Here is a 26,271-nt window from a genome sequence, read left to right on the forward strand (position 1 = left end):
TCTTCCTCCTCAGAGAATCCAGCAGGCCAAGATGTCTTTTTGTTTCTGCCGCCCCATATCCCGGAATACAGGCTTTTCCTCCTCTCTGTGGCATAACAAACAACCTTATCTCCACCCTGAGTGCGCTGTTCCGAATGAGCCTGGGGGTATATTTAGAACACGCTTCACTGCTACGACTCATATGAACCCATCGCTTCCATTGGCCGCACTTAGAACAATGGGACATAAAAAGTCCCTGCTCAGTCAGATGAGGGGAGAGAACACAAAGAGTGCTCCCAAGGGGATGAGATAAGCGGGGGGGGGGGGACACTGGTACAAACGGAGCCTTTCCTCCTGCCCCTTCCTGTACCTGACAGAATTAATCCTCCTCTCGTGCCAGCCATGCAACTGCCTGGAAAGGGCAGGCAAAGACTGATCCCACCACAAGCATAGGATGCAGTGCCCAATTCCTAAGGCCCTAATTAAACTTATGTGCAAATATGTGTAGCGACAATGTAGCGTGCATGTGCGTGTGTGTGTAAAGGCCACTTTGGGGGGGGAGGGTTAAGCAGCACCCCCATCACTTCTCCACTCTGCATCAACCCCTCCCAAAGAGGCTTGCCTCTCACAATAAAAAGTCACTGGGGAGACTGTGTCTGGTGGTCGCCTCAGACATTTTTGGGGGCCCTCTGGATGAGTATGCTGTTTTCTCAGAGGAACATAAGAACATAAGAGCCCTGCTGGATCAGACCAAGGGTCCATCTAGTCCAGCATTCTGTTCACACAGTGGCCAACCAGCTGACAACAGCAAACCCACAAGCGGGACATGAGTGCAACAGCACCCCCCAACCCACCCATGTTCCCCAGCAGCTGGGAGAGTCATGATCAGGTCTCCTGACCAAGCAGTCAAGGGGAGCAAGGAGGAAGTGTTTGGGGTATAAAACTCTTTCTCCTGTGCTGTTCCCCCCCCCCCAATGAAAATCAAGGCTGCTATTAACACTGCTGGAGGAAGAAAAGAAAAAGAAAAAAAAATGCCCTGGCGTTTTGCCATTTTAATTTCAGTATTTAAACATTTTAATGTAAGTTATTTTAAAACTGAATGGATTGTTGTGGTGTTTGATTGCCTTGCTGTTTGCGGAGTTGCTGTTTGATTTGCTTTTTCAATGTGCCATTGTACGGTTTTTATATTGGATGTGTACTCCGCCCTGGGATTTCATGTTGTATATACCGCCCGGGGATCCTGTGCAGGAAGGGCAGATTAAAATGATATAACTAAATAGGACGGGCACCCATATTGGGCTTGTCTTTTTTTCCTAGCAAGGCAATAAGCAGCTTCAAGGATGTGAGGACATTTCATCAAAAAATGGTGCAGGGAAGGAGTTAAACGACCCCTCCGCCAATGTCCCTGCCCTGAACCAACCTCCTCCCTTCCTCTCTTTAGCTGCCTTTAAGCTTTCATAGAATAGAACAGCAGTAGGGTTGGAAGGGGCCTACAAGGCCATAGAGTCCAACCCCCATCTTTAAAGGAAGATGATGGTGTCGGGTTATTGAAGGGGGGCAGAACTTTTCTCAGCCTGAGGGCCAGTGGAGACTGGTGGCTCACATGTCAGTGGGGTGGTGAATCTGCTCCGGGTCCCAGTCAGAACCACTCAGGACTCCAAAGGAGCCATCCATGGTGCGAGCCAGCCTCCACTGCTGAGGGCCACAGTTCAATATGGAGAAGCTCTCGGGGGCCATACTCCACTGGGGGGTGGGGCCAAAAATACCAACCTTTTTTACGCTTAAAGATCTTACTAGCAATAACTAAGCCCCAGGAGAGGCATTTCACCCTTTGAGAACTGTACAAAGCTGGGAAACCACCAAACAGTCAGCATTTGGGGAAATGAGGTGGAGCCAGAGGAAGAGGCGTGGACTTCTGGGGAACCTCAGAGGGCCAGATCGGGCCTGAGGTTCTGCACCCCTGGGTTAATGGATTATGGATGTCCTACATCACATGCAGCCCAAAAGCACACTAAGCTCCATAGGCAATGTTATAAGCCGGCCTACCTGGGCATGGGCCCCATATCTTTGAACTGTGACCCAGATCTTCAGAGCTGCCCCAATTGCCATCAACTGCCTTAATAGAAGCCTGCTTCTTCCCTCTGAAATCAGTAGCCTTGCGGTTACTAGGAGACCTCAGGACTCGCTCCCCTAGCAGACTAATAGTAAAGTCTGAATTTGAGGCATGGTAATGTATGACTGTAAGGTTTGCCCTGGCTTGCCGGCATGTGCCTGGAGCTCCTTGGCTCTGCAATCATCTTTCCGGAGTGCACCTGCTTCTTGCATGATCCGACCATGCGGCCAGATTGTGGTGGGTGCGTGGTCCTCCTTGGCATCAGGGGTTTGCACTAGGCTGCAGAAAGGTGAACAGATGTGGGAGGAGGATAAGGGGTTCTTGCTGTTTTGTGTTCAAAAGCCACAGTGCCTTGTGGGACCTTAAAGACTCACAAATTTACTGTGGCATAATAAGCTTCCATGGACTGGAGTTCACAGTACAGAAAGTTTTTTTTGAAAGGTGTTGCTTGTAAAGGTACAGGAGCCCTGATGACCTCTGTTGCACCTGATCCCCCTGGACTAGCCAGCTTCCCCCCACCCCTATATGTGTTTCCCCTCCTGCTGCCTCCCTTGAATCTTTCTAGGGATGGCGGAGAATTTCTCCACGAATCTCCATGAGGCCGAATGCCAATGCATTCAGCCCCCCAAAATTGTTGGGGAAATTCTCCGCCACCCCCCCCCCGGGATGGGACTTACCTCCTTCGAATGTCCCTTTCGGCGGCGGGTCCCAGCGGCGTTTCGGTGGCGGCGGTGGGTCTTCCGACCGGCTGCCACCGCCGCCATTACAAAAGTTAAAAAAAACAAAAAAACACGTGATAGGCTACGTAACGATTTATGTAGCCTATCACGACTAGATTTCCAAGTCAGCCGTGACAGGCTACGTGACGATATACATAGCCTATCACGGCTGACTTTGAAAATCTAGTCGTGATAGGCTACATAAATCGTTACATAGCCTATCACGTTTTTTTTTTTACTTTACTTTTTTTATTTCGCGGCCGGGGAGACATGGCGCTCCCCCCCGGCCTGAATTTTGGGGGGAGAACCGGAGCGCCTACCCCCCACCACGAAGCAAGCTGCGGGACCCAGTAAGGGACTTTTGTCCATCCTTAAATCTTTCTGCCTGAGGCTTTTTTCTGAAATCAGATTCCCTCCTCTCCCCTGCTCATACATCCCTTTTTACAAATTGGGATGTCCTTAGGAGACAGGGTCCTTTAAAGAAAGGCACGCGCGCGCACACACACACACACACACACACACACACGTTTTAGAGCCTGAGGCAGCTGCCTCAGACAGTTGCTTTGGGACGTCATGAAAAAGCAGCAAATTATTCATGATTTAATGTCTTAATTATTATTGTATTTTCAGTGCCAGGGAAGCAGAGAAGTACTTGTAGGATTTTCTGTCTGTGTGTGTGTGTGGGGGGGCAAAATAACTTGACTGGCTTTGAGTATTATTATGCACCTTGACTGGGGCCCGAGGGGGACAGAGAATGGGCCATTTGCTGCTCTGCCTCAGGCAGCAAAATGTCTTCAGCCAGCCCTGGACATGGCTATGGAGACCTGTGGGGTGGGAAAGGGTAGCTGAGGTGGTACAGGAAATGATGTGGGGTAGGGAAACAACTGAGAGATCTGTGGATGGGGAAACACGTTCAGGATTACGTCACACTTACTGTGTAATCCTAAACATGTTTACTCAGAAGTCATCCTGAGTTCAATGGGAGTTACTCCCAGCCCAGGTAAGTGTAGGTAGGATTGGAGTCTTACTCCTTAGTAAATGTGCTCAGAGCTGCAACCTGCCTTGTCCACCCTGAAGGTAGTTCCGCAATCTGGATGTAGAGAGAAACCTGGGGATTGATCCTTTTAGTAATTTAAAAAACAACCAGCCAAAAGCAAGGTAGCCATGTTGGTCCATGAGAAATTAAAACCCCAAATCCACAGTTGGGCAATGCCTTTATTAGGAAGGTATTGGTTGATCCTAGTAAAGGTCTCCAACTATGCATTTGGGTACTTTCAGAGTTGTATGATGATGAGGGTGCTAGAAACTTAATATTGCAACAGTTGTTGTAAATTTTAGGATTTCAAGAAGTTAGAACCCAAGAAGTGTTAAAAAAAAGTGTTCAAGAATCCCAGAAACTACCAAAAAACAGTATTTAATATTAAATGAGAAGCCACTTTTGGCGGCCGCTTTCTCTGCCTCCTCACCTGATCCAGGGACCAGGAGCAGCAAAGCAGCATCCTCCAGTCCCGAGGTGCTGTTGTGCTTGTTGGTGATGGGTGGGGGGGGTGGGGAGTGAGTGAGGTTTAATGGGGGTTACTCCCTAGTAACTGTGTAAGTTCACAGCCTAAGAGCACGTGTCATTACGCATCCCTACACTCTCCCTTGCCAGTGTGCCATGTTCAGATTGCAATTCATCGCTCAACGCCTAAGGTGCCAAGCAGCTCTGGTCCCAGGCACTCACTCCGCCCAATCTGGATTTGGGCCTGAAAGACCAAGGAAAAGCGTGGGTGCGTGGAGGGTAAGGTATAAGCAAGCACAATTTGGGACACTGCAAAGTCCAGTCCTGAAGGCAAGCAAGAGGTGAATTAGCTTGCCTTCTATACAATTTAAATCATAGTAATTATTTCTAATTATGCACATATATTTGCATATGTAATTTAACATATGCAATTTTTTTTGTCCTATGGGCCTGAGCCTCGGATCTTTTAGGTATTTAGCACCACCCCTGCTAAGCTCCGTTAACTAAGCTCCACTCTCTACAGCGCCTTCACCAGTCTGGTGCCCTCCAGATGTTTTAGACTACAACTTGCAGCATTCCTGACCATTGCCCTTGCTGGCTGGGGCTGATGAGATCTGAGGTCCACAATAGCTGGAGGGCACCAGGTTGGGAAAGGCTGGTCTACAGGAACAAGCAGTGCCCTCCACCTTGCCAATTCTCTTGGGCTATTCACAGGTCGATCTGTCTCACTCTTTCAGACTCCATCCACCAGAAAGAACATCCCTGTTGTGCTTGGGAAGAAAGAGAAAAGAATCAAGATCTCCTAACCCTGCCTGGGGTTGCCTGTTCTCTTTCAGTTCACTTCAGGGCTTTGATTCAATCCCTCGTTCAAGATCAGGTGATTTACGGCAGCAGCACTCCCCACCCCAGGGTGCATCCTGCTGTTTCATGAGAAAAGAGAATTACAGGCCTCTGGAAGAACAGACTTTCTGCAATGAACACGCACATCTATGCAGCCCATTTTCTTTCCTAGAATGCTGCCACTGAGGTCAAAATACTTTGACTGACTCACCTGCCATGGAAAAAATAAATGGGTAACTTCCATTGCAACAGCTCATGGTTGGGCTGAGATGCAGTGACTCAGACACAGGCCCCAAGGCCATCTCTCTATCTGCGCAAGACAGGATGATCCATCCAGCAATCCCATATCTCCAAAGCATAGATCAGCCATGATCAGAAGGCTTGGGTGACCAAACGTATCCACAGAGCGCTGAGTTCTTGCACCTTTCTTGCTAGGATACATGAGGGAAGTTTAGCAGATGTAGCTTCTCTCCTTCCCCTAGCACTGTGACACCTATCAGATTTCCCCTCCTACGAATTATTAGATAGATGGGAACCCTATATCTATATCTGCCTTTCCCAAACTGGTGTCCTCAAGATGTGCAACACCTCATCATTCCCAATCAAGGGGCTTTGCTAGCTGGGGGTGATGGAAGTTGTAGTCCAATGCTTCTGAGGAAGGGTGGTTTAAAAATGTGCATTTCAAAATGGAAATGTTCGCCATTTAATCCTTCACATATACACAAAAATATATTAACTGCATGGATTTTAAGTGAATTACATTCCTTCCTCCATTCCATTTTTCTCTGGTTATCAACGAGATGCTGCAGAGCTCTCAATTCTTTTTACTAGCCTTTGCAGGAAGACTGCAGCACTTTGATTCTGAAAACAGAGAACATGATCTAGCCAAAAATAAGGACTTTTGAGTTCTACCAGTTTCAATGGGAAAGATATAAGCACATGCTAAGGTCTCCCCCTGACATCAAAGGGACTAAGAGGTGATTAACTATCGTTGGATCATACCTGATGTTTTTGCTGCAAAATTTCTCTCTTTAAAAAAAAATCAGCCCCCCATAACACAAGGGTGCATGATAATTAGATATTTCCAGTCCATGTACACCACTAAATGAGAAATAGTCTATAGATCAAGAGGGAATTCAACATACTGTCAATTGAGGTATTATTTCTCCCTGCTTCTACAACGCAGTGCCATTTTCTCCCCTAGGAAACTCCCTCTGAAAAGAAAACTTAACAGCACAATCCTAAGCATGTTTAGACAGAGAGAAGTCCTACAACTCCCAGCATTCCCCAGCCAGCATAGGACTTTTTCCTCTCTAAGCATGCATAGGATGGCACCCTTAAGGATTTTCCCCACACTTCTATCTATACCCAGTCTGAAGACACTTAAATCCTCCCACCCGCAAGCTAGATAACTTAGCTCAGCCACAAAAATATATATTCAGGAAGAAAGAGGGCATATACACTAAGCAACTTTTATACTGAAAAATATCCACTGTTTCAACTTAAAATGGAGATTTTGCACTGCAAGATAGGCGTGAAACCAGCCATCATATTTTTGGCTCTCCATCATCTCCCATTTCAGCTACAGGTTGGTTGAAAACGTCTACAGAATTTTTGGAATTCAGCCTGTACGCTCTGCCTGGTCTCTTAAGCACCCAGCAGTTGGACTGCTGCAAATGAAAGCCACGATTCCACACCAGACCTCGCAAGGCATACCAAGCATACCATGTCCAGTGTGAATTTCTACTTCGTAAGAATTGCAAAGGAAAAAGAGGGGGAGAGCAGTCTCCAGCTTTTGCTATTTGCTTGAATTGTCAATTGCTTCAGCGTAAGCAAATAAGCAACCATCCTGGCATTGGAAATATTTGGTTAAGAGTCTTTGAAGCCAGCTGCCTAATTTGCAGTGAGGTGTGGCTGCAAAGCCTATGCTCCCAATGTGCAAAGAGAAGTTGGGGACTCTCTCCGTCAAAAGTTGCTGATCCGGCCAGGTTCTAGTGGTCAAAAGTTCTTGGCACACGGCAGCTGTTATTACGGACAGCTGTGAAGTGGGCAACTGGGCATGCAGTGAGTGTGGTTTCTCAAGAAGCGATGGTCCCTGTGAGGAGGAAACCCACCCATCCTCTCCCTTGCAGTGAGGCTGGTGACTCCGATGTCAGTGAATCCACTCCAGGTTTCAGTCAGAACTCTAAACGAGCTATCCAAGGTGGCTCGTTTAGAGTTCTGACTGAAACCCGGAGCAGATTCACTGCCCCACTGACATCAGAGCCACCAGCTTCCACTGCCCTCTTGTTGTCTGGCTCAGTAGAAAGGGCAAGAGATCAATGGAGGAGAGCATGGAAACAGGGGGAAAGGTCTCAGAGGGACAACAGGCCATGCCCCCAGGCCACATCTTTTTGCAAGACAGCTCCTCTTACCCCACTGCCCAGGAAGTCTTTTTGGATCCACAGCGTGGTGGAATTCGGGAGGTCCCTCCTAGGGCTGGATCAAAACAAGCCAACGGGGTATCCCCACTTCCCAACCTCCCGGCGCACACTTGTTTATGACTGTGTCGCTTTCCAAACTCCTCCTTCCCTCCTTCAAATCGCTCGATTACAATCTGGATCACAACCAAATATGTAACATTTTGCAGTCACGGCCTGTCTGTGCAAGAGCCGGGGAACAAGGAAAATACACTGCAGACAGGCGACGCAAGGTGCCTTTCTGGGCACTCACTGGTCCAAAATGTTTCAAGGTTGGTGGACTGCACCCCGCAGGTTCAAACAGACATTGCGCCAAACAAATTTACAAGTTCTATTTAAAAACAAAGGCTCCTACAAAGAGCTCTTTTGGGGGGGGGGTGTCCCAGCACTATCAGTCAAAAGACATTGTGCAGCTATTCCACCTTTTCCTCCTTAACAGATTTTTTGTGGAGAGAAAAAAAGGCAGAAGAGGCACTGACTCTACCCATTTTACAGCTAAGAACGCTGCACTGACCCAAACTCCCTCTTGTTTGGATTAAAAGGCACAGAAGCCTGATCGTGGCTTTTCTTTCCATCTGGCCACCCCATGAAAGGTAGACAAACATACAAAGCCGACGTTGGGCCATCAAGATTTCTACCTGGGCTGTCTCCTGCTCTCCAGAATCCCAGGTGGGGTCCTTTCCCAGACCTCTTACCTGAGACCCATTTACCACACCCCTTTCCTCCAGCCACCTATCGTTCAGTGGTTTCCTGGCTTTGGTGGAGTTTTTCCCCATTCTAAATGTTTGGAGTGCCTCTCCTAAGGCTTAATTCCTGGCAATGAGAGCTTTGAGCTAATATATACTGGCATTTTTGTATTTTTGGCTCCTCTCTCTTTGTCTTTGGCCCTGTCCACCATTGGAAGGTGGCCCCTGAGGGCTCCTCTGAAACTGAATTTAGCCCTTGGGCTGAAAAATGATCCCCACCACTGACCTGGGGAATGAAACCTGGAACATTCTGCATAGAGAGCATGTGCGCCCCCCCACTAAGCCATTAATATATATTTTTTTATAATCCCGGTAAGCTCCTGTTTCCCACCAGCAAAATACAGTGGCGTCCTTATGTCTGTTGCCCCTGCAGTTTCTTCCTTTCTTTCTCTTTCTCTCTCCTGGCTGAAAGAGAGAGAGAGGGAGAGGGAGGCTTGGTAAACCATGCTAATATCATAAGATGAAGGGCAGTGTGGAAATATTTTAAACAAACAAACAAATAAGCAAGCGATGGGAGAAATAAGCAAGCGACGGGAGAAGGCATACGTATTTTCCCAGGCATCTGGACATTTATTACAGGCCAATTATTGTGGGCTGCTTTTGTGGTGTTCATTCTGTGTATTGTGGATGAACACTTTTCATATTGTATTGTTTTTAGATTATGGTTTTTATGGTGTTTATTTTTATGTATATTATTGTGCTGGTTATAGTGTATATTCTTTGGGGAGGGGGTTCTGTTATATTATTGTTGGATTTCTGTATTTGTGTGTGTAAGTCACTTCAAGACTGATTTTTGCAGTGGGAAGCAATGCATAAATTTAATAAAATAGAATAACAGTAAAATCAAGCCAAATTTGCTCACAACTACTCTGGTCTGCACATAATGACAACCCAGAGTATGGGTCGAGCATGGGTTGACATTGAATCATAGGCTGATGTTGAACTGTGGGTTGATATTCTGTACGAACCCTGCACAACCCAGAGTTCACAACCCAACAACAAACCATGGGTTCTCTTCCTGGGTTGTTCATGGTTAGCAAGCCATAATTCAACCATAGTGTAGGGTTCGCATGTAACAACAACTCACGATTCAACAACAACCCATGATTCAACGACAACTCAACCCGTACTCTGGGTTGTTGTAAGTGCGAACCAGCCCAAGTATGACAATTACTTGGTCTAGAACAGGAGTGGGCAGAAAGTAGATCTCCAGATGTTTTGGACTTCACCTCCCAGTAATCCTGACCATTGGCCATGCTGGCAGGAACTTCTGGGAGTTGAAGTTCGAACCATCTGGAGATCTACCTCCTGCCCAAGATTCTTAGCCAGAGGTCTTTTCCAGCCCTGCTAGCTAAGTGGAATGTCCTCTGCCACAGACCTGTAGCTCCTCTCTTGCTGAGACTTGCCCAAACCTCCCACCAAGTCCTCAGCTGGCTAAAAACTACCTCTCTTGAATCAAACTGGTCCTGCAGTACTACCAAGGGAGACCCTACCTGGAAACAGAGCAGAAACTCTAATCTGCTGACCTCTACAGATTGGGGGGGGGGATTCTGTGGGAGAAAAGCCCATACTCATTTTTAGCAGAAATATATATTCCCCCACAAACACACACACACTTTTTTTTCATTTTCAAGAAAAGCAGCAACCCGTGCGACTCTCCTCCCTCTAAGCCAGTTGCAGTCCAACACATCTGCAGGGCCACCAGGTTGGGGAACTCTGCTGTAAACCAGGCTGTACAGCAGCTGCACAGGATGGGGGGGGGGATGTGCAGCTTTCTGACTCCCTTCCACTTGCACTTTAAAGAAGCATGAAGACAGAGAGCCACTGAAGCAGGAAGCAGCACGGAAACGCTCAAGCGCTCCCTGGCCTGGATGCTCTCTCAGGAGACCCGCCAGATGCACAGGATGAGGGGTGCAGAAAAGGGCATTCCAAGCAGGTGCTGCTTCTCCGGCCGCGGCGTGGCACCCCTGCTGAAAAACACCCTCTTCTGCACAACCCAGAAAGAAGAGGAGGCCTGTCTGCTCTCTGGCATCCAGCCACCCTTTCAGCACGAGACTCCCTCCCTCCCTCTCTCTCACACCCTCTCAGCCAGGAGAGAGACAGAGAAAAAAGGAAGAAACTGCGGAGGCAACAGACATGAGGACGCCACTGCATTTTGCTGGTGGGAAACAGGAGCTTACTAGGGCTACCCCCAGCAGAACACTTTCCCGTTCACTGCCAGGCACGAGAGACAAGGGCGTGCAGGCGCAGAAACGCTGGGGCACTGCTCCGCTTCCCTGGCTGGAGAAACAGAGCGCTGCCCAAAAGCCACATCTGATCCCACGCAGGCAATGTTTATCTGCCACAGACAACTGAGTCAGGGGTGCTCCTGAGCCGAGGAGCAAAGTGCGGATAAAAGGCTCCTATCTGTAGCCACATGAATTCATCAGCTGCTAAGAAGCGCTAAGCCTAGCGAAGGTTATTCGTATCGGTAACGGCGGAGGCGACACCCACACTGAAGGAGCCACCAGGATCAATAAGGCTGCAATATGCAACACAAGTTATCACTTTGTTGTTCAGTCGTTCAGTCGTGTCTGACTCTTCGTGACCCCATGGACCATAGCACACCAGGTCTTCCTGTCCTGCGCTCTCTCCCGGAGTGTGCAACAAGTTATCACAGCTTTCCTGAATTTCACGCCCTCCAGATATGCTGGACTAGAGCTCCCATCAGATGGCTGGGGATAATCGGACTTGTAGTCCAGGTTGAGGAATGCTGAGTTAGCAGAACTCAGACATGGGATCTGCTCCCATCCCAGATTGATCACGCCCCAATTCCATCTTCGTCAAACTCTTAAATAGCAGAATCACACCTCTCTCTCTTCTTCAAAAGTGAACTGAAAGGCCAACTTCACTCCTGCATCCAAAAAGCATTGTTTTAAAGGTGTCAGGGATACCTGCCCCTGGAGGAGCCCAATCCCTGTGTTTCTGTGTGACTCACGGGAAGTCCCTCCTTGTTTGAACGGGAGGCAAGCCCAGAACCTGGAGAACCACCAGGCAGCCTCTTCCAAGGGTGACTAATTCTGCTGTCTCCCTTTGTTGGCTGCAACAGAATGATCCAAATCATTCTCAATGCCCAGCAAAGGCTGAGTGGATGAAAGCAAAGCAAAGAGTTACAGTTAGCAGCCTCCTCTGTGGTTTGGGAATTGGGGCTTATACAAACTTCTAGAGTGCAATCCTATGTGTGTTTCGACAGAAAAAAAAGCCCGATGACTCCCAGCATGCTGGGAGTCGTAGGGCTTTTTTCCTTCTAAATATGCACAGGGTTGCAGCCTTGATGATCGGAAGCCCCCGAACTTGGAGGCATCCAATTATCAAATGCAGGGCGGGAGGAGGAGCAGCAGAGGCGACCGTTGCCTCTCCGTCCTCTCGCCCTGCAGATTTTGCCAAATGGGTTTTTTTAGCCAGTCTAACAAGAGCGCTTTGGAAGGGGGCAGAAGGCAGCTGAAGGAGGCTCAGGATAAATCATATCCCAGCCCCTCTGGTCTCCTCCCCTCTCTGCCCTCGGGAATGTCCCTTTTCCTCCTCCATCCCTTTTCCAACCTTAGAGAGCAGCCAGAATGGTTCTTTCCATGCCATCTGCAAGGGTCGGATCTCCAGCTCCCCCTTCCGAGATCAGATCACTGTCTCCAACCTTGGAAAGGGGGATCCGAGCAATCTCTCCGTTAGTTAAATTGATTTCTCACCATGTGCTAGCAGCTTGCTCCTATCACACCATTTGTGATCATCACACTAAGTTTTCAATATTTTGGCAATCTTGAAAGACCACCTTGCCCAGTATCGACCAACCCGGGATTTAAGATTGGACAGGAAAGCTTTGCTTGTGGTGCCCTTGAGAAATGTAGTGCGTGGGGCAACCACACGTGGCAGAGCCATTTCCCCAATGGTGGAAGTCCCGTCTAGTAGAGATTCGGCTGCCCCCCACACTGTTAGCATTCATGCCCCAGTTAAAGATGTATTTCTTTGTACAAGCTTTTGGGGTACAGGCAAATGTTATCTGCTTTCTGGTGTTATCGTGATGGCTTTATTGCATTTTATTGTATATTTTTAATTTTAGGGTTATGATTTTCACAGTGGTCATGTGTTGTGTTGTTTAATATGGGTTGTTAGCCACCCTGGGTTCCTTGTGAGGGAGTGTAGGATATTAATATAAATAAAATACAATAAATAAATAAATAAATAAATATTTGTCTACAGGGGCTTGCCAATGAATCACCATTCTGACAGGACTGAAGTGATTAAGTGAATTAACTCTTTTTGGGAGGGGACAACATATCTCCCCTCTGTCCAACACTGCCAGGAGATCAAGTGACACTTTCTGTTAGTATCATGATGAAAGATCACAGTCGCTTTCTCAAACACATCACTACTGAAAAACATCCCAGGAGTCTGAGAGAGAGGTATTGAACCATCTGGAGTTTGCAGCAAGCTGGATCACAACCACTTCAGGGGCTCTGCACAACTATTTTGCTAGCAAACTGTCTGAGAACAGCAAACTGAGAAAAAGCAAAGCAGGCTCTCACCAAGGTCAGAGGCAGCAACCACAAAATTGCAAGGGAGAGGCATAAAAATGGACTCCAAACCCAAACAAGTAGGATCACAACTGCTTGAGGAGCTCTGCGAAACTATTTTGGTAGGAAACTGTCTGAGAATAGCAAAATGACTAAAACCAAAGCAGGCTCTCACCAAGAACAGAGGCAGTAACCACAAACCAAGGGTTGAAGTTGCAGGAGAGGGTTACAAAAATTGATTCCAAACCCAAACCAGACCAACCGTGATCATCTTAGGGATGTCCAGATTTGGAGAAATCCGTCCCATGTGTGTTTTGTGGATTGTGCGGTGTTGCTCATTCTGGAGTCCATTCACAGACAGATTCAAATTTTTTTTTTGTTATGCAGAAAAATATGCAAGTAATTCCATAATAGGGTTCGCAACAATTTACATAATTTAGGTTAGTACGTAACATTTAGCATATCATCTCCCATTCCATTCAAGTTTTCCCCATTCATATTTTCCAGGATGGCCTATGTCTCAACAGAAACTTGCGTATTTTCCTAGGAATAAATCTGCATAAATTTGGGGGGGGGGAATCCGAAAGTCCACAGACTCCATGTGGCCCAGAGAGGCTGGTCTGCTGAGGATTCCACAGGTCAGATTCTGAGAAATCCAAACTTGTTGTAGTCCATCTCGAATTTCTCTAGCATCCCTACTGCAATGTCCCATAACTGGGAAAGAGAAGGACTACTCCTCTTTAAAATGAAGACAAACCGCACTTCTTGCCCCATCTAAAAGGCGATGGGACGCGGAGGGGGAAAGAAAAGGCAACCAATCTCTCTTCCCATCCAATACCCTCAGGCGCCCTTGTATGGGGCTTCTCCTGAGCTGACTTTAGTGCTTCAGTTGCCAACCCAGAAGTCTGGGAGGTGTTAGAGGATGCGGGCGTGGGAAAACAAGGCAACATCATGCCTTGGGCTGAACAGACGGTGCAGTTGCTACCTCCACAGTCAATTCCAGCTGTTCAGACAAAGCAAGCAACTAAGGGCGCCATCCTATGGGGACAGTGGCTGCCTCTGAACTCGGAGGCGGCTGACTCTCCAGTGCAGGGCAGGCGGTGCACAGAGGGGATCCTCTCCTCTGCGCTCCGGCCACCCTGCATTTGTGGCTAGTCTAGCTGAGTACCTCAGAGCTGGGGGAGGAGGCCAGACGGCGCATAGGAAGCATCGCACCAATGCTTCCGCGGTCTCCTCCCTTCCCCGCCCCCAGGAGCTTCCGCGGTCTCCTCCCTTCCCCGCCCCCAGGAGCTTCCGCGGTCTCCTCCCTTCCCCGCCCCCAGGAGTGCTCCCTTTTCACCCGCTCCGTGCTGCGCTTACAAGCGGGGAGACGGGGACGGACCGTGCTGCCTACAGGGGGCGGGGGAGGGGCGGGGAGTGAGGTTCCCAGAAACTGAAAAATCCTATGGCTGTCTAGACGCTATCTAGCAGCCATAGGATTGCTCCCTCCATCTACTGGCCACTTCGAACAGTCAAGGGCAGTGGTCAGCGCCGGCCTAAGACATTTTGCTGCCTGAGGCAAACCAGGAAATGGCGGCTCTCCCCATACAACCTGATTAGGAGGTGCAACAATCAGAAGCAACAGAATAAATCTGGGTTTCCGAGCCTAAGACGAGCAGATGAGCCGACTGCAGACCACCGCAGCTTTTGGCCAAAACCTCATAGTACTGTGGCTCAGTGCACTGCCGCTAAACTATTTGATCGAAGTCTCCTGCATTTGGCAGGACTGCCGAAGTACAATCTTTTAACCGCTCAAAGACGAAGACAAAAGGACTTGCTTGTTAACACTGCAAAGCCAAGGACCACTGCCTGAGCTCTGGGTCCCTCACCCCTGCCAGCCGCCCAGCGTACACACTACTCGAGTATCAGGTTCAACTTCCAGCTTCCCCATGAAGCTCATGAGGTCACCTTGGGCCGATCACAACCTCTCAGCCTAACCTGCCTCACAGGATTGTTGTGAGGATGAGAACGGGGAGATCATGTTCACCAACTTTAGGCCGTGGAGGAAAGGTGGAATATAAAAGTTAAGAACAGATGTAACAGTTAAAAATATAGTCGGAAGAACTTACACTATGCTATAAGTACTTCAAAACAAGGCACCCTGACAGGCAGAAGGACCGTCTTTGCGCCTCATGGTCCCTTACAATGTGCACACATTGACATACATGCACAGAGAGCAGACACGTCAAATGACCGTAAACTGCCCCGAGGGCATTTGTCAGTTGGGCAGCGTATACATCCAATAAATAAATAAATACACCTGGTTTTGAGATTAAATTTACAGATACCCTGGGAAGACAGCTAAGGCAACAATCCTATCCTGTACACTTACCTGGGAAAACATAGCGAACTGAATAGTGGGACCGACTTCTCAGTAAACATGCACAGGGTTGTGCAATAAATCCTACCAACTGGCACAAACCAACTCTTACAGTAGATATTAATAATTCAATACCTGAAGAAGACATCATCTTACTTCTCATTTCCCCCAGCCATACGCCCTCATTTCTTGCACGGTCCTCAAGAAACTTCACTATTAAATCCCCACACACACACACCGCTGTAAGACACAAGAAGGCAACAGTCCCAAGCACACTAACCGAGGGAGCTTGTGTGTTGCTGGGATTCTGCTCTCCTGTTCTGCCCTGGAATTACGGGATCAGGGTACGGTGGTGTTGGCTGGCTCTGGCTGCCGGTGCCTGAGAAACGCCAAGGACAAGTTCAAGCCCCAGAGGTTGCACAAATGAGTCAGTAATAAGAGGGGAGTCACAAACTTCAGTTAAGGCTCCTGTCAGGAGCGCCCTGGCGGCCTCTTTCAGTACACTCCAATAGCCAACTCAAGACACAGACGAAAGGATTCTTCTCAAGGCTTTAATCCTTTTACAACTTAATGTCTCCTTCAGATGCTAATCACCAGCGACTAAGCAAGGAACAGCAGAGTAGCCTATGCTCTGGGTTAGGCAGTTGGTCCCCGTTTGAAGGAGAATCACTTGAAGACCCTGAACGTATGGGCTAGGGAGAGATCCTCCCTCTTTCCCTTGGGTCCACGGGAGGCAACCGTTGCTTGCGCGCCAAACAAGTGGTACGCCTCCTTTCCGCGCCCTCCATCACTTGTCGCTCCCTGCGTCTGTGTCAAGCGTCTAGCAAGCCCCCTCCCGCACACTCTCGCTGCCAGGGTCACTATCTATCCCAGGAAAGCTGGCAGGAGGAATCTCTGCCAGCTGCTGTGCCTGTGAGGGATGAGAAGGTTCCTCTCCCACGGATTGCTGTTCCTCCTCAGAATCAGAACTGCTCTGGGGTTCTATCGGCTCAGTTTCCACCCTGACAGCTCCAATCTTATACCTTCGTACCTGGGAGTAAGCCACACTGAACTCAGTAGGACTTACTTTTACGTGCACATGCATACAATTGCACTGTAGGAGTATATAAATCAGGTTTAATGAGATTTCTTTTAAAAAGTTCAAAGCAATGGAGGGCATATTTTCAGAAGGAGTACAAGGGTCTGGCCATTTACATCTCTACTCCCTTAATTCTGAAAGGCACATTATAGCTAAAGTGGTGAGGGGGAAAGGGAGTGCATCAAAAATGCACACTGGACACATCAAGGAGTTGAGAGTTGCTTTTTTAATTACAAATCTCTAGTTTACGCAACCAGTATTGCTTATAGCACCAATATCAATACATCAGATGGTCTGGGGCAATTATAGGAACCCTGAATATTGCAGCTTTTTCACTAACCTCGCTTTTTCAATCTTTTTTCTACCCTCTCTCCATAGCCTCCTTCTACACCACCACATAGCATTCTTTCATTCCTGTTCACAGTAACATTCTTGGATTACACATTACACAGTGAAGGGGTGGGGAGAACCCAGCAGGAAGAGAGAGAGATGTACAGATCCTGAAATCAACGCAGCAGAAATGCATATATCCATAAGCAATTCCATTTCAAACATATTGTCTGCCATTGAATTGATAAGGGTTGGCGCTGATTTGATAAGGGTGCTAATTTTTTTTATAAGTGCCTAGACATCTCGGGAGTGGCATGTGCTGTGCAGTTGCTGGCCTTTCGTCTTGTCCTTGTGATGCTCTGCCCAGCCCAGTCCACACATGTGCTGTGCCTACTGCCCTTCCCCCTTCCAAAGCCTTCCTACTCACAATAGCCCGGGCTTACGCGCAGCTGCCACGCACTATGAGTGGCCAGGCGGGCTCCATGACTCATCTCTGAGCTTGGCTGAAGCGGAGCAACACGCTTTCCTCACCCAGAGCTGCTGCGTCGCTGAATGTCTCCTTCCCGGTCTGAACTCCTGTGGCGCGCTGGGGGAGAGAGGAGACTGAAGTTCCCTCCACCCTCTCCCTTCCTCTGCAGCAGAATATTGCACTCTAGACGACTGTGTGTGTGTGTGTGTGTGTGTGTGTGTCAATGGCTGGGTACACACCCCACACTCAAGCTTGAGTGTGGGTTGAGTGTGGATTGTTGTTCAACAGGAGGTTGTTGAAACATGGCTTGTTGTGTTGTGTGAACCCAGCCACACTAACAAACCACGGTTTGCAAACCATGAACAACCAACCGTTTGCAACCCAACAACAAGCCATGGGTTCTCTTTATGGATTGTCTGTGGTTAACAAATCATAGGGCAGCTGGGTCATACAACACAACAACCCATGGTTCAACAACAACCCACGCTGAACCCATATTCAACCTTAAGTGTGGGTTGTCGTGTTGTGGGAACCCAGCCAATGGCAACCTAGCACAGCTGCCGAAACAATACAGCCCTGTCCAGAAGCTGCTTTGGCAGTGGAGGTAAGGATGTCAGAGGAATCTGGTAGAGGGGTGGAGCTCAAAGAGCTTTCATCTGCTTGCCCGCCTGCCCCCCCCCCCCGGCCCCCGGACTTCAGCTCGTCTTCCACCAGCTGACCTGACTCAATCCGCAGCAAGTTGGGCCAGCTAGAAAATTTTCCATTTTTTAATTTTTATTTGTGGAAACTGTGACAGCGATTTGCATAATTTGTGCACCTTGCACCTGCAATGTTTATTTCCACAAATAAACAAATATGGAAAAGTTCCCAGATTTCGGGGGGAAACCCAGCTCGGCTTGCAAATGCAAGCAGAATCAGGCACACCGTTGCAGTCCAGCAAGCGCAAAAAGGGCCGGATTTCCCAGAGACAGACATCCCTACGTGGCTGCTTGCGACGCGAGCAGCGTGGGTGGGAAGAAGCAGCCTGTGAGACTGCTAGCACGCGCTACGCGGGGGTGAAACGCAGCAGCAGCAGCAAGGTTAAAGGCGGGTCTGGAGCAGCCTCAATCGCCCCAAGCAGAAACACCAATGCAGCTTTTGGGACAGGAGGGCGGCGGTGGCGGTGGCTCCAGTCCGTCCCTCCTTGCAGCACACCGCCTTCACACTGGGCCTAGCTGCACGATCGCCATGGCTCACTGTAACTTACTGAAGCCACGGTGGGTTGCTGTGCGTGCCAGCGGCCATTTTGAGTATTCCATAGGGATGTCAGAGAATTCTGCCACGGATCTCGGTGAGTCCAAATGCCAGTGCATTTGGCCCCCCGAACTCCGTGGCAGAACGGCCTGCCACCCCCCCCCCGTGGATCCCCCCTGGGACGAGACTTATCTGGGGCGGATGTTCCGGGCGGAGACAGCCCCGGCGGTGGCTTCGGCGGCAGCTGGTCTTCCGACCGGCTGCAGCCGCCACCATTTGCAGTCTTGTCGTTTTTGTTTTTTTTACAAGATGTGATAGGCTACGTAAAGATTTACGTAGCCTATCATGGCTGGGTAAAAAAACACGAAAAACCACGCACACAAATGGCGGCGGCTACAGCCGCCGCCATTTGCGTTCCTTATTTTTGGCCGTCTTAGTCTACGTAAATATTTACGTAGACTATGACAGAGAAAATAAAGGGGAATGCAAATAGCGTAGCGGGTGCCATTTACATCCCTTTTTGATTCACCGTTTTAGCCTACGTAAATATTTACGTAGACTATGACAGCAAAAAATAAGGAACGCAAATGGCGGCGGCCATAGCCACCGCCATTTGCGTACGCGTGTTTTTTTTACCCAGAGCCCTCCGCAGCTGGAAATCTGGCTGCGGACGGCTCTGGCCTGGGCCTGGCCGGCTGCTCTGCGGAGCTGCCGCGGAGCACAGCCGGCCGTGGAGGATTCCAGGGGGGAGGAACGGATCGCCTCCCCCCCCACCATCAACATAAGCCATGGAAAGCTAAGTGACTTTCGTACATCCCTAGTATTCCAACCTGAAACAGCCCATGGGTTCTGGGTGGTTTGTTAACCATGCCAACAACCCGCCCTTCGGATGTCACGATAAGCCACAGTGACCCACCTGCCGCAGCGTGCATATTCAAAGGGGCCACCAGAATGCACTGCAACCCACCGTGGCTTAAATAAGCCAGGGTGGGCTGTGGTGATCATGTGAACCAGTTTCTGTATTGTGGGAGGGCCAGCTCTGGAAGTGATGTAGAGCTCACAGGGTCAAAGCCCCGGGACCTTTTGATTAGCAGGGAGGAGGAAGGATATCATCTGTTGCCTCTGGGTTGAGCTACAATCCTCACAGTAGGTGGTGGGAAAATGGATTTTCCCAGCAACAATATATCATTGTGAGCTACCCCTGTTGTAATGCAAAGTATTTTGGGGTGTTTGGGTCTTGAATGGGCAATTGAGGTCCACTGGCTTTGCAAAAGACCCGCTCCCGGTGGAGATGAAAACTGCTAGAACTGGTTTGGTTATATGGATCCACACAGCTGCCTGCATTTTTGGCCTCTCCTTTGGGGCTTGTTCATGGGGATTGTCATGATGAGTGGCTGCACTTCCAATATATCACTGCATCACTGGTGCAGAGTGAGAGGAAGGTTCCAGCCCAGTCAGTGTCCCTTCCCTTCCACCTTTCGGGTGAGGAAGCAGGCTGGGATAAGGCATGACAGTGCAAAACGTCTCTTCCTCTCTCTCCCGCCCTTCTCTTCCTCCTGCTGCTCCATTTCAAGATGTTTGTAGAGCTGAAGCCAGGGGGAGGGGGGGCAGAGTTCCCTCAGGCACCCCCAAGGGGCCAGACTCAGCTCATGGGCTGCCAGTTGCCAGCACCTAAACTAGGACACATTACTTCATGGGGGCTCAATACACTCAACGCTGTGAATGGAGTTGCACTTGTAGGGTCAATTCAAACACGACATTTTCTTTCCTGCACAAGGAAAATGCATGTGGGGAAATCACACGTGTGTCTGTTCTTCTATATCATACATGTGTACAGGATCATGGTTTCCCCATTCGTGTGCTCACGGTAACACATAATGAGTAGCTATGAGCGTACGCTGGTTTTCCATGCACCCATGAGGGATATGTCCTTCTAAAGTGCTTCTATAACTTTTCTATACTTTGTCCTTTTAATATAGGTGTGTAATTTAGCCAATTAGGGCTAAACTACACACTGCATTAAATGTGTAGCATGTAGCTGATCCTAACTTGCTTTTATGTAGTATAAGCGTATGGAGCCCCAATCCAAATTGGGGCCATCACACACAGGTAGGGGGGTTAAATCTTCCCACCCAGCCACTTTCCCCCCTAAATCACCCCCCCCATACACACATACACACACACGGGGGGGGGGGCGCTAAGGAAAAGGGAGAAACTTCATTGGTGCCAATGGAGGGGCAAATCTGGGGGGGGGAGAGCAGCTTGGTGGGAAGATTTAACCCCCACACACATGTGGTAGTCCCTATTCAGGTTGAGGCCCCACACATTTATACTAAAATAAAAGAAGTTAGGATCAGCTACATGCTACATATTTAATGTAGCATGTAGTTTAGTCCTTAGTTCTCTTGGAAATGAGCTCAAATTTAGCCCCCATACACCTAAGCAACTCCAGATCTCTGGCTTACATTTAGCTCCTTTTATCACTGCGGAATGCCACTGCCAAAACTCTACCTTCTCCTCCAGCGCATCAGATCAAAATGCAAAGACACAGCTGGGGAGTCGGGGCATTTGTTCAACAGCTGTTGCTGGAAGTCAAAAGGGATGTCTGAGGTCAAGGGAGCTGTCAGAACGGGGGGGGGCTTGCTCTTAATAGAAGACACCCATGTCTTCTGAACTAGATAGCAGAGTTAACAACATGCTACACGTCCTCAGGAGCAGGAACACAGGAAGCTGCCTTAGTCAGTCCCCTGGTCCATCTAGCCCAGTATTGCTGACACTGACTGGCAGCCATGGTTCTCCAGTGTTTCAGAGAGGAATTTTTCCAGGCCTACCTGGAGCTGCCAGGAATCGAATCTGGGACCTTCTGCGTGCAACGCATGTGCTCTACCACTGAGCCACAGCCCCTCAAACGCAATGGAGCCGCACCAAGTAGTCACAGCTCCAACTGGGGGATGTTAATCCTTTGTGGGGAAAGGGACAGCTGTGAGCCTGTTCCCTACTTACAAGATCTAGTTCTCACTAAGGTGGTCTACCTATGCCTGGGCTGTACTCACTTCAAGTTGAATATCCTCTGTGGCCAGAGAATGCTGAGTATCTGTTCGGGTGGAAAAGTGGAAAACTGGACAGAACGGGGAATGAAATGGAGTTTCTTGAAAAAGAATATGGCTGGCTGGTTGGCTGGCACTCATAATAATAATTATTTTTTTAATAAAGCACCCCTAAAAATGGTTTAAAAGCTTGTCCCTCCCATTGTCAAGGCATGCTTTTCTCTGGCCACCTTTCAGAGTTTTCTGAAGATGTAACTCAGAAATATAGTTGTCATACAAACAAATGAGCTTCTTCTCATACTAGAAGAGCGTGATGCAGCGGGACCGAAACATGGTGGGGATTTCACTGGGCACCACCTAAATGGGTCGCAATGAAAAATTAGCAAGCCTATGATGAGATTTTGGCACTGGATGTCAAGCGTCTGCCTTTTGTCTACCCACGCGGTGCTTTAAAATCTCTCTCCCTCTGACCCACCCTTTAATAAGTACTCGGCAGTGGCCCAATCCTGACTCAGGGGTCTGCAGTCATAGCATCTAGCCTGGCTCTTAAAATACTCCCATTCAACAGTATGCATATATGTAGTAATAAGTACATTATTATTATGACAGCTGAAAAGCTAAAATAAATGTTGCAACTATCTGAAAGGTTACAGGTACTCAGGTAAGTGTGACCTAAATGTGGCCGTCAGCTTAAACCCAGTGAACATTCTGAAAAAAGATGTCAGACATTCAAACACTTCACCCGGGATTGTCAGTACCCACAAAACATAAATGTCAAAATCACATAAAATCACATAAATGTCCAAATGCCCAAATCACATTCACCAAAATTTGGGCACTCAGCATGAACTATATTTAGTGCTATGGACAGAACACATGGATACCAGCACCGTCATTCCTGGGGCATACATATTATAATGGAAAAGCAATCGGTTGCCAGTGTGCCCCAGTATGGCCTCAAGGGCTTCCAGGCTGGCTTTCCTTCCAACATATCCCCCCTTTATCATGCATAGGAACATCCAAAGCTGCCTTATACGGAGTCAGACCCTGGGTCCATCTAGCCCAGCATTGACAACACTGACTGGGAACAGCTCTCCAGGGTTTCAGGCAGGAATTTTTCCAGCCCTACCTGGAGATGCCACTGTGGATTGAACCTGGGACCATCTGCTTGCAAAGCGTGTACTCTACCAGTCCGCCACTTTTTCCAGAGCCAACATACATACACAGAAAGATTTCTCTCTCGCTCTTTTCCCAGCAGCCTGCTTGAACAATAACAGAGGTTTTGGCAGAGCACGCCTCAGTGTACCTCAGCTGCGCAACGCATATTTATGAGCCAAGTGGGGATTCTAATCCACGCAGGCAATTATGAATAGAAAATTAGCGGTGGGGGGTGTAGGTGGGAAAGGGGGATTCCTTTCTTCTCTGTGTCTCAAAAGAGAAAAAAGAAACATGGAAAGATGTTCACACCCAAACAAAAAAGCAGTAGCTTTGAACTGAAACTGAACAGAACATCACTGAGACTGCCTCGCCAGGACTAACCCATTGAATGTGGATTGTTTTCCCCATTTATTTTTACTTCTCTAGTTAGATTTTCAACCTGCCCCACCTTGAAGGCTGGGTTAAGTAATCATCGTGATTACTGTTGTTAAAAGCACCAAAACAGCTTACAAAGGGTTAACACAGTACAATCAAAATCACACAAAATTAAAAGTAAACAAGACACAAAGATGTTCCAATCCCTTAAGGCAAAGAAAGCCCATAACAAACCAACTAAGATATAAAATAGATTGTACATATCAGAATAAAACTGGACAAAGCTCACAATCCTAAATGTTTTGAATGGTACAGGCAGGATCCAGCCCAAACATTTAAGCACTTTGAAACTGCCACTGACTCTGATGGCAGAGATGTGGAGCGCAATCCTATGCATGTTTACACTGTAGCAATTCCCACTGTGTTCAGTGCAGCTTACTCCTAGGTAAATGTGGTTAGGAATACAGCTCTTAAGTCACTCACACATGCGTCACTCCCTGATGGGAATCAAATGGGTTTCAGCGTTGTTTTGGCTGGATTGTGCGCTTTGATGTTTTGAAATGGCAGGAGGGAGTGGCACAGAAGGAACAGCGAAGGGAAGCTAGAAATTCAAATAAATGCAGACTCTAGAGTCCTGTAGCAGCGTTCCGGCCGCAATCCTATGCCCTAGTGAACTCAGTGGGCCTTGCTAAGCAAGTAAGGAAGCACAGGATCGGGCTGTGGGGTACCGCAGCCAAAAGAGCAGAGTCTAACGCACTTCTTGGGGCAAAGGCGTTATGGATTATGGCCAAACTAGGCACGGGATGGGTCAGCTGCATCGGTGTGCAGTGGGAGGGGGACAGGGAGAGTCTTACTCTTTTCCCTGCCACAGTCCCAATCTTCCTCTCCAAGAGCTGCTATTTGCATTGGGATTTGGACGCAACCCCCCACACAAAGCTGGGGCGGAAAGGGCTAAGCGCCCCCATAATCCCAATGTTGCTCAGGATCCACCCTGCCCGTTGACTGTGCACGAAGCTCCTCTGACTGAACCCCGGCGCGGATTCACCGCCGGCCTCCGCTGGTGCTGGGCGCTCGCCCTAAGCTGAGCACTTCGGCTCGGGGTTTGTCCGGCGCCCCTCCGGCACTGAGTTACGGCTAAAAAAAAAAGCAGCCGTTGCCTTTGACCTCCCCCCCCCCCGCGCGCGCGCCCCAGAAAGCTCCTCAAGCAGCCTTGGCCAACCTGGCCCCCTCCAGGTGTGTCGGACTACGGCTTCCGCCAGCCCCAGCCAGCACGGCCGAGAGCCGGGGGTGACGGGAGCTGCAGTCCGAGGCATGGGGAAGGTGCCCGGTGGGGAGAGGCCGCCCGGGTGCTCGCCGGAGCTGGCCAGCCGCTGGCTCTGGGGCACCGCCGCCGCGCGCCGCGGCAGCAAAGCCGTCCCGCCCGCGCCGGGAGGCGCGGGGCTGTTTCCCGCCTGAGCGCGCGCGGCGTCGCGCCCCTCACGCCCGTTTCTTCTCCGCCGGCTCCCAGCGCGGGGCCCCCGTCCTGAACGTGGCCAGAAAAGCAGCGGCGCCCGGCGGCGCGCCCAGCGAAACTTGGCGCTGGGCGCGTATGCCTGGCGGCCGGCGTCACGCGGCAGCCCCGCGGGCCCACGCGTCCGGCGGGGCCCCTCGCGGGCAGGCGCCCGTCCCCGCTGGCTCGGCGCCGGCCTCGGCCGCCCCGGCCCTCGCGCGCCCTGGCAGCCCCGGGCAGCCGCGCAGCCCCCGCCCGCGCGCGCACCCGCCCTCGGCCCGCTCACCTGCCGCGACGCTCCCGGGAGGCGGCCAGGCGCTCGCGGGCGGCGGCTGAGCGCGGCTGCGGCGTGCGAGCGCGCAGCCACCGGCGAGCGCAGCAGCGTCGCCGCGCCTTCCCCGCCCACCTGCTCCGGCGGCGGCGGCGGCGGCGGCGCCTGCCCTCCCCTCCTCTCCGGGGCCGGGCTTTCCGCTCGCGCGCTTCGCGTGACTGCCCGGGAAAGGCGGCGGCGGCGAGCCCCGAGCCGGGGCCGCGGCGCGGCGCGGCGCGGTGCGTTCCCCTGCGGGGCGCTGGCTTCGCGCGTGGCCTTTCGCCAGGCTGGACCGGCGGGCCCTTCTCCAGCGGGGTCTCCGCCCGGACCCGGGTGAACGAAGCGCGGGTGTTCAAATGCTCCCAAGCGTGCGCGGAGTGCAGGCTGGCAGCCTTCCAACGGGATGAATGGGAATGGAGTGAAACAGCTCCAGAGGGTGTGCAGAGTGCAGGCTGTCGGCCTTCCAACGGGACGAATGGGAATGGAGTGAAAGTGCTCCCAAGCGTGTGCAGAGTGCAGGCTGTCGGCCTTCCAACGGGATGAATGGGAATGGAGTGAAAGTGCTCCCAAGCGTGTGCAGAGTGCAGGCTGTCAGGCTTCAACACACTGAATGGGAATGAGTGAAAGTGCTCCCAAGCATGTGCAGAGTGTAGGCTGTCAGCCTTCCAACATGCTGAATATTAATGGAGTAAAACGGCTCCAGAGGGTGTGCAGAGTGCAGGCTGTCAGCCTTCCAACGGGATGAATGGGAATGGAGTGAAAGTGCTCCCAAGCGTGTGCAGAGTGCAGGCTGTCAGCCTTCCAATGGGATGAATGGGAATGGAATGAAAGTGCTCCCAAGCGTGTGCAGAGTGCAGGCTGTCAGGCTTCAACACATTGAATGGGAATGAGTGAAAGTGCTCCCAAGCATGTGCAGAGTGTAGGCTGTCTGCCTTCCAACATGCTGAATATTAATGGAGTAAAACGGCTCCCAAGCGTGTGCAGAGTGCAGGCTGTCAGCCTTCCAATCAGATGAATGGGAATGGAGTGAAAGTGCTCCCAAGCATGTGCAGAGTGTAGGCTGTCAGCCTTCCAACATGCTAAATATTAATGGAGTAAAACAGCTCCAGAGGGTGTGCAGAGTGCAGGCTGTCAGTCTTCCAACACCTTGCATGGGAGCAGAGTGAAAACACTCCCAGACATGTGCAGGCTGTCAACCGTCCAACACATTAAATAGGAATAAAGTGAAAGTACTCCTAAGCGTGTGCAGAGTGCAAGCTGTCAGTGTTTGAACACATTAAATAGGACTCTGGGAATGAAGAGAGGAGCCTGAGGAGGGCAGAAATAAAACAGGCTGAAGTACAAATGAAGGCTTATTATTCTGGCCTGCTGCCTTCTTCAGGGCCACTGGTCTTGCCCTTTCTGGTCCTGGTGGCTTGCTCATCTCCTATCTGACGCACCAACACATTTAGCACCGATTCATCAGAGATGACATTTGCTACTGTTATTTATTTAGTGCCATCAGCGTATGCTACATCGC

General features: G+C 49.9%; 1 protein-coding gene across 8 annotated transcripts in view; it reads right to left on the minus strand.

The window, feature by feature from the left end:
- The window catches only part of ADGRG1 (adhesion G protein-coupled receptor G1), a 75,424-nt gene extending 50,363 nt beyond the window's left edge, over window positions 1–25,061 (minus strand). For 4 of the 8 annotated variants that reach the window (XM_084812157.1, XM_084812158.1, XM_084812160.1 and 1 more), the window contains exon 1: window positions 24,729–24,842. The gene's annotated coding sequence lies outside the window, so the exon portion shown is untranslated. The other 4 variants (XM_084812162.1, XM_084812159.1, XM_084812165.1 and 1 more) reach the window with 4 other exon arrangements.
- Window positions 25,062–26,271: the final 1,210 nt, after the last annotated feature.

Source organism: Heloderma suspectum, chromosome 8, assembly GCF_057233095.1.
Source record: "Heloderma suspectum isolate Gila_16-S chromosome 8, 16-S_ref, whole genome shotgun sequence".
Lineage (NCBI taxonomy): Eukaryota > Metazoa > Chordata > Lepidosauria > Squamata > Helodermatidae > Heloderma > Heloderma suspectum.